Source organism: Cornus florida, unplaced genomic scaffold, assembly GCF_030987335.1.
Source record: "Cornus florida cultivar Cherokee Brave unplaced genomic scaffold, ASM3098733v1 CherokeeBrave_3.0.0_Hap2_Chr03, whole genome shotgun sequence".
NCBI lineage: Eukaryota > Viridiplantae > Streptophyta > Magnoliopsida > Cornales > Cornaceae > Cornus > Cornus florida.
The window spans coordinates 97796258-97808551 of record NW_026775573.1 but is presented as its reverse complement, the minus strand read 5'-3'; positions in this window follow the sequence as shown (position 1 = coordinate 97808551).

The window sequence follows — 12294 nt, the reverse complement described above, 5'->3', positions numbered from 1 at the left end:
TTGATTGAAATTACTTGAATCAAGGGATTTATTTTGTCCCTGGACCTTTTATATATAAAGATTGAATCTTGAAAAAGAAATGAGCGTTATGAGTTAAACCTATCCGAGTTCCCTATGACGTCCCTAATAGTGTTTTAACGCGTAAGGATTGAATCTTTGTATGAAATTACCTCAATAAAGGTACTTATTATGTCACTAGACCTTTTTAATGTATAAAGGTTTAATCTTTGAAAGAAAATGAGAGTTTTGAGTAAAAAATATTCGAGTTCCCTGCGACGTCTCGAAGAGTGTTTTAAAGAGTAGATTTTGAATCTTTGAATGAAATTACCTCAATCAAGGTACCTATTATGTCACTAGACCTTTTTAATGTATAAAGATTGAATATTTGTAAAGAACTACGAGTTTTGAGTTAATGTTATTTGAGTTCCATTTGACTTCACAAAGCGTGTTTTAATGAGTAAAGATTGAATCTTTGAACGAAATTATCTCAATCAATGTACCTATTATGTCAGTAGACCTTTTTAATGTATAAAGATGGAATCTTTGAAAAAAATGAGAGTATTGAGTTTAACTTATTCGAGTTACCTATGAAGTCGCGAATAGTGTTTTAATGACCAAAGATTGAATCTTCAAATGAAAATTCCTCAATACAGGAACCTGTTATGTTACTAGATCTTTTTGATGTATAAAGATTGAATTTTTGAAAGAAAATTAGAGTTTTGAGTTAAACTTATTCCAGTTCCTTTTGACATCCCGAAGAGTGTTTTAATGAATAAAGATTGAATCTTTGAATGAAATTACCTCAATCGAGGTACCTATTAAGTCACTAGAAATTTTTATTGTATAAAGATTGAATCTTTGAAAAGAAATGAGAGTTTTGAGTTGAAGTTATTCGAGTTCCCTTTGACGTCACGAAGAGTGTTTTAATGAGTAAAGATTGAATCTCTGAATGAAATTACCTCAATCAAGGTACCTATTCTACTACTAGACCTTTGTAATGTTTAAAGATTGAATCTTTGAAAGAAAATGAGTGTTTTGAGTTTAACTTATTCGAGTTACCTATAAAATCGCGAAGAGTGTTTTAATGACTGAAGATTGAATCTTTGAATGAAAAATACCACAATTAAGGTACCAATTCTGTTACTAGACCTTTCTAATGTATAAAGATTAAATCTTTGAAAGAAAATGAGATTTTTGAGTTAAACTTATTCGAGTTCCCTGTAACGTCCCGAAGAGTGTTTTAATGAGTAAAGATTGAATCATTGAATGAAATTACCTCAATCAAGGTAGCTATTACATCACTAGACCTCTTTTATTTATAAAGATTGACGTTTTGAAAAGAAATGAGTGTTTCGAGTTAAAGTTATTCAAGTTCCCTTCGACGTCACGAAGAGTGTTTTTAATGAGTAAAGATTGAATCTTCGAATGAAATTACCTCAATCAAGGTACCAATTCTGTCACTAAACCTTTTTAATGTATAAAGATTGAATCTTTGAAAGAACATGAGGTCTTGAGTTCAACTTATTCGAGTTACCTATGAAGTTGCGAAGAGTGTTTTAATGACTAAAGATTGAATCTTTGAATGAAAATACCTCAATAAAGGTACTTATTTTGTTAGTAGACCTTTTTAATGTATAAAGACCGTATTTTTGAAAGAAAATGAGAGTTTTGAGTTAAACTTATTCACGTTCCCTGTAACGTCCCAAAGAGTGTTTTAATGGGTAAATATTGAATCTTTGAATGTAATTACCTCAATCAAGGTAGCTATTATGTCACTAGACCTTTTTAATGTACAAAGATTGAATCTTGGAAAGAAAGTGAGAGTTTTGAGTTTAACTTATACGAGTTACCTATGAAGTCGCGAAGAGTGTTTTAATGAATAAAGATTGAATCTTTGAACGAAAACACCTCAATAAAGGTACCTATTATGTTAATAGACCTTTTTAATTCTAAAGATTGAATCTTTGGAATAAATTGATAGTTCTGAGTTTAACTTATTCGATTTACCTATGAAGTCGTGAACAGTGTTTTAATGACTAAATAATGAGTCTTTGAATGAAAATACCTCAGTAAAGGTACCTATTATGTTACAAGGCCTTTTTAATGTATAAAGATTGAATCTTGGAAAGAAAATGACTGTTTTGAGTTAAACTTATTCGAGTTCCCTATGACATCCCGAAGAGTATTTCAACGAGTAAAGATTGAATCTTTGATTGAAATTACTTGAATCAAGGGACTTATTTTGTCCCTGGTCCTTTTATATATAAAGATTGAATCTTTAAAAAGAAATGAGCGTTATGAGTTAAACCTATCCGAGTTCCCTATGACGTCCCGAATAGTGTTTTAAGGCGTAAGGATTGAATCTTTGTATGAAATTACCTCAATAGAGGTACTTATTATGTCACTAGACCTTTTTAATGTATAAAGGTTTAATCTTTGAAAAAAAATGAGAGATTTGAGTTAAACATATTCGAGTTCCCTGCGACGTCTCGAAGAGTGTTTTAAGGAGTAAATATTGAATCTTTGAATGAAATTACCTCAATCAAGGTACCTATTATGTCACTAGACCTTTTTAACGTATAAAGATTGAATATTTGTAAAGAACTACGAGTTTTGAGTTAAAGTTATTTGAGTTCCCTTTGACGTCACGAAGCGTGTTTTAATGAGTAAAGATTGAATCTTTGAAAGAAATTATCTCAATCAATGTACCTATTATGTCAGTAGACCTTTTTAATGTATAAAGATGGAATCTTTGAAAAAAGTGAGAGTATTGAGTTTAACTTATTCGAGTTAACTATGAAGTCGCGAAGAGTGTTTTAATGACCAAAGATTGAATCTTCAAATGAAAATTCCTCAATACAGGAACCTGTTATGTTACTAGATCTTTTTGATGTATAAAGATTGAATTTATGAAAGAAAATTAGAGTTTTGAGTTAAACTTATTCGAGTTCCTTTTGACATTCCGAAGAGTGTTTTACTAAATAAAGATTGAATCTTTGAATGAAATTACCTCAATCGAGGTACCTATTAAGTCACTAGAAATTTTTATTGTATAAAGATTGAATCTTTGAAAAGAAATGAGAGTTTTGAGTTAAAGTTATTCGAGTTCCCTTTGACGTCACGAAGAGTGTTTTAATGAGTAAAGATTGAATCTTTGAATGAAATTACCTCAATCAAGGTACCTAGTCTACCACTAGACCTTTGTAATGTATAAAGATTGAATCTTTGAAAGAAAATGAGTGTTTTGAGTTTAACTTATTTGAGTTACCTATGAAATCGCGAAGAGTGTTTTAATGACTGAAGATTGAATCTTTGAATGAAAAAAACCACAATAATGGTACCAATTCTGTTACTAGACCTTTCTAATGTATGAAGATTGAATCTTTGAAAGAAAATGAGATTTTTGAGTTAAACTTATTCGAGTTCCCTGTAACGTCCCGAATAGTGTTTTAATGAGTAAAGATTGAATCATTGAATGAAATTACCCCAATTAAGGTAGCTATTACATCGCTAGACCTCTTTAATTTATAAAGATTGACGTTTTGAAAAGAAATGAGTGTTTCGAGTTAAAGTTATTCAAGTTCCCTTTGACGTCACGAAGAGTGTTTGAATGAGTAAGATTGAATCTTTGAATGAAATTACCTCAATTAAGGTACCTATTCTCTCACTAAACCTTTTTAATGTATAAAGATTGAATCTTTGAAAGAACATGAGAGTTTTGAGTTCAACTTATTCGAGTTACCTATGAAGTTGCGAAGAGTGTTTTAATGACTAAAGATTGAATCTTTAAATGAAAATACCTCAATAAAGGTACTTATTTTGTTAGTAGACCTTTTTAATGTATAAAGACTTTATCTTTGAAAGAAAATGAGAGTTTTGAGTTAAACTTATTCACGTTCCCTATAACGTCCCAAAGAGTGTTTTAATGAGTAAATATTGAATCTTGAATTTAATTACCTCAATCAACGTAGCTATTATGTCACTAGACCTTTTTAAAGTACAAAGATTGAATCTTGGAAAGAAAGTGAGAGTTTTGAGTTTAATTTATTCGAGTTACCTATGAAGCAGCGAAGAGTGTTTTAATGAATAAAGATTGAATCTTTGAATGAAAACACCTCAATAAAGGTACCTATTATGTTACTAGACCTTTTTAATGTCTAAAGATTGAATCTTTGGAATAAAATGATAGTTCTGAGTTTAACTTATTCGATTTACCTATGAAGTCGTGAACAGTGTTTTAATGACAAAATAATGAATCTTTGAATGAAAATACCTTAGTAAAGGTACCTATTATGTTACAAGACCTTTTTAATGTATAAAGATTGAATCTTGGAAAGAAAATGACTGTTTTGAGTTAAACTTATTCGAGTTCCCTATGACATCCCGAAGAGTATTTCAACGGGTAAAGATTGAATCTTTGATTGAAATTACTTGAATCAAGGGTCTTATTTTGTCCCTGGACCTTTTATATATAAAGATTGAATCTTTAAGAAGAAATGAGCGTTATGAATTAAACCTATCCGAGTTCCCTATGACGTCCCGAATAGTGTTTTAACGCGTAAGGATTGAATCTTTGTTTGAAATTACCTCAATAGAGGTACTTATTATGTCACTAGACCTTTTTAATATATAAAGGTTTAATCTTTGAAAGAAAATGAGAGTTTTGAGTTAAAAATATTCGAGTTCCCTGCGACGTCTCGAAGAGTGTTTTAAAGAGTAAATATTGAATCTTTGAATGAAATTACCTCAATCAAGGTACCTATTATGTCACTAGACCTTTTTAATGTATAAAGATTGAATATTTGTAAAGAACTACGAGTTTTGAGTTAAAGTTATTTGAGTTTCCTTTGACGTCACAAAACGTGTTTTAATGAGTAAAGATTGAATCTTTGAAGGAAATTATCTCAATCAATATACCTATTATGTCAGTAGACCTTTTTAATATATAAAGATGTAATCTTTTAAAAAAATGAGAGTATTGAGTTTAACTTATTCGAGTTACCTATGAAGTCGTGAAGAGTGTTTTAATGACCAAAGATTGAATCTTCAAATGAAAATTCCTCAATACAGGAACCTGTTATGTTACTAGATCTTTTTGATGTATAAAGATTGAATTTTTGAAAGAAAATTAGAGTTTTGAGTTAAACTTATTCGAGTTCCTTTTGACATCCCGAAGAGTGTTTTACTGAATAAAGATTGAATCTTTGAATGAAATTACCTCAATCGAGGTACCTATTAAGTCACTAGAAATTTTATTGTATAAAGATTGAATCTTTGAAAAGAAATGAGAGTTTTGAGTTAAAGTTATTCGAGTTCCCTTTGACGTCACGAAGAGTGTTTTAATGAGTAAAGATTGAATTTTTGAATGAAATTACCTCAATCAAGGTACCTATTCTACCACTAGACCTTTGTAATGTATAAAGATTGAATCTTTGAAAGAAAATGAGCATTTCGAGTTTAACTTATTCGAGTTACCTATGAAATCGCGAAGAGTGTTTTAATGACTGAAGATTGAATCTTTGAATGAAAAATACCACAATAAAGGTACAAATTCTGTTACTAGACCTTTCTAATGTATGAAGATTGAATCTTTGAAAGAAAATGAGATTTTTGAGTTAAACTTATTCGAGTTTCCTGTAACGTCCCGAAGAGTGTTTTAATGAGTAAGGATTGAATCATTGAATGAAATTACCCCAATCAAGGTAGCTATTACATCACTAGACCTCTTTAATTTATAAAGATTGACGTTTTGAAAAGAGATGAGTGTTTCGAGTTAAAGTTATTCAAGTTCCCTTTGACGTCACGAAGAGTGTTTGAATGAGTAAGATTGAATCTTTGAATGAAATTACCTCAATTAAGGTACCTATTCTGTCACTAAACCGTTTTAATGTATAAAGATTGAATCTTTGAAAGAACATGTGAGTTTTGAGTTCAACTTATTCGAGTTACCTATGAAGTTGCGAAGAGTGTTTTAATGACTAAAGATTGAATCTTTGAATGAAAATACCTCAATAAAGGTACTTATTTTGTTAGTAGACCTTTTTAATGTATAAAGACTGTATCTTTAAAAGAAAATGAGAGTTTTGAGTTAAACTTATTCACGTTCCCTGTAACGTCCCAAAGAGTGTTTTAATGAGTAAATATTGAATCTTTGAATGTAATTACCTCAATCAAGGTAGCTATTATGTCAATAGACCTTTTTAATGTACAAAGATTGAATCTTGGAAAGAAAGTGAGAGTTTTGAGTTTAACTTATTCGAGTTACCTATGAAGTCGCGAAGAGTGTTTTAATGAATAAAGATTGAATCTTTGAATGAAAACACCTCAATAAAGGTACCTATTATGTTACTAGACCTTTTTAATATCTAAAGATTGAATCTTTGGAATAAAATGATAGTTCTGAGTTCAACTTATTCAATTTACCTATGAAGTCGTGAACAGTGTTTTAATGACAAAATAATGAATCTTTGAATGAAAATACCTTAGTAAAGGTACCTATTATGTTACAAGACCTTTTTAATGTATAAAGATTGAATCATGGAAAGAAAATGACTGTTTTGAGTTAAACTTATTCGAGTTCCCTATGACATCCCGAAGAGTATTTCAACGAGTAAAGATTGAATCTTTGATTGAAATTACTTGAATCAAGGGACTTATTTTGTCCCTGGACCTTTTATATATAAAGATTGAATCTTTAAGAAGAAATGAGCGTTATGAGTTAAACCTATCCGAGTTCCCTATGACGTCCCGAATAGTGTTTTAACGCGTAAGGATTGAATCTTTGTTTGAAATTACCTCAATAGAGGTACTTATTATGTCACTAGACCTTTTTAATATATAAAGGTTTAATCTTTGAAAGAAAATGAGAGTTTTGAGTTAAAAATATTCGAGTTCCCTGCGACGTCTCGAAGAGTGTTTTCAAGAGTAAATATTGAATCTTTGAATGAAATTACATCAATCAAGGTACCTATTATGTCACTAGACCTTTTTAATGTATAAAGATTGAATATTTGTAAAGAACTACGAGTTTTGAGTTAAAGTTATTTGAGTTCCTTTTGACGTCACAAAGCGTGTTTTCATGAGTAAAGATTGAATCTTTGAACGAAATTATCTTAATCAATATACCTATTATGTCAGTAGACCTTTTTAATATATAAAGATGGAATCTTTAAAAAGAATGAGAGTGTTTAACTTATTCGAGTTACCTATGAAGTCGCGAAGAGTGTTTTAATGACCAAAGATTGAATCTTCAAATGAAAATTCCTCAATACAGGAACCTGTTATGTTACTATATCTTTTTGATGTATAAAGATTGAATTTTTGAAAGAAAATTAGAGTTTTGAGTTAAACTTATTCGAGTTCCTTTTGACATCCCGAAGAGTGTTTTACTGAATAAAGATTGAATCTTTGAATGAAATTACCTCAATCGAGGTACCTACTAAGTCACTAGAAATTTTTATTGTATAAAGATTGAATCTTTGAAAAGAAATCAGAATTTTGAGTTAAAGGTATTCGAGTTCCCCTTGACGTCACGAAGAGTGTTTTAATGAGTAAAGATTGAATCTTTGAATCAAATTACCTCAATCAAGGTACCTATTCTTCCACTAGACCTTTGTAATGTATAAAGATTGAATCTTTGAAAGAAAATGTGTATTCTGAGTTTAACTTATTCGAGTTACCTATGAAATCGCGAAAAGTGTTTTAATGACTGAAGATTGACTCTTTGAATGAAAAATACCACAATAAAGGTACCAATTCTGTTACTAGACCTTTCTAATGTATAAAGATTGAATCTTTGAAAGAAAATGAGATTTTTGAGTTAAACTTATTCGAGTTCCCTGTAACGTCCCGAAGAGTGTTTTAATGAGTAAAGATTGAATCATTGAATGAAATTACCTCAATCAAGGTAGCTATTACATCACTAGACCTTTTTAATTTATAAAGATTGACGTTTTGAAAAGAAATGAGTGTTTCGAGTTAAAGTTATTCAAGTTCCCTTTGATGTCACGAAGAGTGTTTTAATGAGTAAAGGTTAAAATATTTGAATGAAATTACCTCAATCAAGGTACCAATTCTGTCACTAAACCTTTTTAATGTATAAAAATTGAATCTTTGAAAGAACATGAGAGTTTTGAGTTCAACTTATTCGAGTTACCTATGAAGTTGCGAAGAGTGTTTTAATGACTAAAGATTGAATCTTTGAAAGAAAATACCTCAATAAAGGTACTTATTTTGTTAGTAGACCTTTTTAATGTATAAAGACTGTATCTTTGAAAGAAAATGAGAGTTTTGAGTTAAACTTATTCACGTTCCCTGTAACGTCCCAAAGAGTGTTTTAATGAGTAAATATTGAATCTTTGAATGTAATTACCTCAATCAAGGTAGCTATTATGTCACAAGACCATTTTAATGTACAAAGATTGAATCTTGGAAAGAAAGTTAGAGTTTTGAGTTTAACTTATTTGAGTTACCTATGAAGTCGCGAAGAGTGTTTTAATGAATAAAGATTGAATCTTTGAATGAAAACACCTCAATAAAGGCACCTATTATGTTACTAGACCTTTTTAATGTCTAAAGATTGAATCTTTGGAATAAAATGATAGTTCTGAGTTCAACTTATTCGATTTACCTATGAAGTCGTGAACAGTGTTTTAATGACTAAATAATGAATCTTAAATGGAAATACCTCAGTAAAGGTACCTATTATTTTAGAAAACCATTTTAATGTATAAAGATTTAATCTTGGAAAGAAAATGACTGTTTTGAGTTAAATTTATTCGAGTTCCCTATGACATCCCGAAGAGTATTTGAACGAGTAAAGATTGAATCTTTGATTGAAATTACTTGAATCAAGGGACTTATTTTGTCCCTAGACCTTTTATATATAAAGATTGAATCTTTAAAAAGAAATGAGCGTTATGAGTTAAACCTATCCGAGTTCCCTATGACGTCCCGAATAGTGTTTTAACTCGTAAGGATTGAATCTTTGTATGAAATTACCTCAATAGAGGTACTTATTATGTCACTAGACCTTTTTAATGTATAAAGGTTTAATCTTCGACAGAAAATGAGAGTTTTGAGTTAAAAATATTCGAGTTCCCTGTGACGTCTCGAAGGCTGTTTTAAAGAGTAAATATTGAATCTTTGAATGAAATTACCTGAATCAAGGTACCTATTATGTCACTTGACCTTTTTAATGTATAAAGATTGAATATTTGTATAGAACTACGAGTTTTGAGTTAAAGTTATTTGAGTTCCCTTTGACGTCACAAAGCGTGTTTTAATGAGTAAAGATTGAATCTTTGAACGAAATTATCTCAATCAATGTACCTATTATGTCAGTAGACCTTTTTAATGTATAAAGATGGAATCTTTGAAAAAAATGAGAGTATTGAGTTTAACTTATTCGAGTTACCTATGAAGTCGCGACGAGTGTTTTAATGACCAAAGATTGAATCTTCAAATGAAAATTCCTCAATACAGGAACCTGTTATGTTACTAGATCTTTTTAATGTATAAAGATTGAATTTTTGAAAGAAAATTAGAGTTTTGAGTTAAACTTATTCGAGTTCCTTTTGACATCCCGAAGAGTGTTTTAATGAATAAAGATTGAATCTTTGAATGAAATTACCTCAATCGAGGTACCTATTAAGTCACTAGATATTTTTATTGTATAGAGATTGAATCTTTGAAAAGAAATGAGAGTTTTGAGTTAAAGTTATTTGAGTTCCCTTTGACGTCACGAAGAGTGTTTTAATGAGTAAAGATTGAATCTTTGAATGAAATTACCTCAATCAAGGTACCTATTCTACCACTAGACCTTTGTAATGTATAAAGATTGAATCTTTGAAAGAAAATGAGTGTTTTGAGTTTAACTTATTGGAGTTACCTATGAAATCGCGAAGAGTGTTTTAATGACTGAAGATTGAATCTTTGAATGAAAAACACCACAATAAAGGTACCAATTCTGTTACTAGACCTTTCTAACGTATAAAGATTGAATCTTTGAAAGAAAATGAGATTTTTGTGTTAAACTTATTCGAGTTCCCTGTAACGTCCCGAAGAGTGTTTTAATGAGTAAAGATTGAATCATTGAATGAAATTACCACAATCAAGGTAGCTATTACATCACTTGACCATTTTAATTTATAAAGATTGACGCTTTGAAAAGAAATGAGTGTTTCGAGTTAAAGTTATTCAAGTTCCCTTTGACGTCACGAAGAGTGTTTTAATGAGTAAAGATTGAATCTTTGAACGAAATTACCTCAATCAAGGTACCTATTCTGTCACTAAACCTTTTTAATGAATAAAGATTGAATCTTTAAATGAAATTACCTCAATCGAGGTACTTATTAAGTCACTAGAAATTTTTATTGTATAAGGATTGAATCTTTGAAAAGAAATGAGAGTTTTGAGTTAAAGTTATTCGAGTTCCCTTTGACGTCACGAAGAGTGTTTTAATGAGTAAAGATTACCTCAGTCAAGGTACCTATTCTACCACTAGACCTTTGTAATGTATAAAGATTGAATCTTTGAAAGAAAATGAGCATTTTGAGTTTAACTTATTCGAGTTACCTATGAAATCGCGAAGAGTGTTTTAATGACTGAAGATTGAAGCTTTGAATGAAAAATACCACAATAAAGGTACCAATTTTGTTACTAGACATTCCTAATGTATAAAGATGAAATCATTGAAAGAAAATGAGATTTTTGAGTTAAACTTATTCGAGTTCCCTGTAACGTCCCGAAGAGTGTTTTAATGAGTAAAGATTGAATCATTGAATGAAATTACCTCAATCAAGGTAGCTATTACATCACTAGACCTCTTTAATTTATAAAGATTGACGTTTCGAAAAGAAATGAGTGTTTCGAGTTAAAGTTATTCAAGTTCCCTTTGACGTCACGAGGAGTGTTTTAATGAGTAAAGATTTAATCTTTGAATGAAATTACCTCAATCAAGGTACCTATTCTGTCACTAAACCCTTTTAATGTATAAAGATTGAATCATTGAAAGAACATGAGAGTTTTGAGTTCAACTTATTCGAGTTACCTATGAAGTTGCGAAGAGTGTTTTAATGACTAAAGATTGAATCTTTGAATGAAAATACCTCAATAAAGGTACTTATTTTGTTAGTAGACCTTTTTAATGTATAAAGACTGTATCTTTGAAAGAAAATGAGAGTTTTGAGTTAAACTTATTCGAGTTACCTATAAAGTCGCGAAGAGTGTTTTAATGAATAAAGATTGAATCTTTGAATGAAAACACCTCAATAAAGGTACCTATTATGTTACTAGACCTTTTTAATGTCTAAAGATTGAATCTTTGGAATAAAATGATAGTTCTGAGTTCAACTTATTCGATTTACCTATAAAGTCGTGAACAGTGTTTTAATGACCAACTAATGAATCTTTGAATGAAAATACCTTAGTAAATGTACCTATTATGTTACAAGACTTTTTTAATGTATAAAGATTGAATCTTGGAAAGAAAATGACTGTTTTGAGTTAAACTTATTCGAGTTCCCTATGACATCCCGAAAAGTATTTCAACGAGTAAAGATTAAATCTTTGATTGAAATTACTTAAATCAAGGGACTTATTTTGTCCCTGGTCCTTTTATATATAAAGTTTGAATCTTTAAAAAGAAATGAGCGTTATGAGTTAAACCTATTCGAGTTCCCTATGACGTCCCGAATAGTGTTTTAACGCGTAAGGATTGAATCTTTGTATGAAATTACCTCAATAGAGGTACTTATTATGTCACCAGACCTTTTTAATGTATAAAGATTTAAACTTTGAAAGAAAATGAGAGTTTTGAGTTAAAAATATTCGAGTTCCCTGCGACGTCTCGAAGAGTGTTTTAAAGAGTAAATATTGAATCTTTGAATGAAATTACCTCAATCAAGGTACCTATTATGTCACTAGACCTTTTTAATGTATAAAGATTGAATATTTGTAAAGAACTACGAGTTTTGAGTTAAAGTTGTTTGAGTTCCCTTTGACGTCACAAAGCGTGTTTTAATAAGTAAAGATTGAATCTTTGAACGAAATTATCTCAATCAATGTACCTATTATGTCAGTAGTCCTTTTTAATGTATAAAAATGGAATCTTTGAAAAAAATGAGAGTATTGAGTTTAACTTATTCGAGTTACCTATGAAGTCGCGAAGAGTGTTTTAATGACCAAAGATTGAATCTTCAAATGAAAATTCCTCAATACAGGAACCTGTTATGTTACTAGATCTTTTTGATGTACAAAGATTGAATTTTTGAAAGAAAATTAGAGTTTTGAATT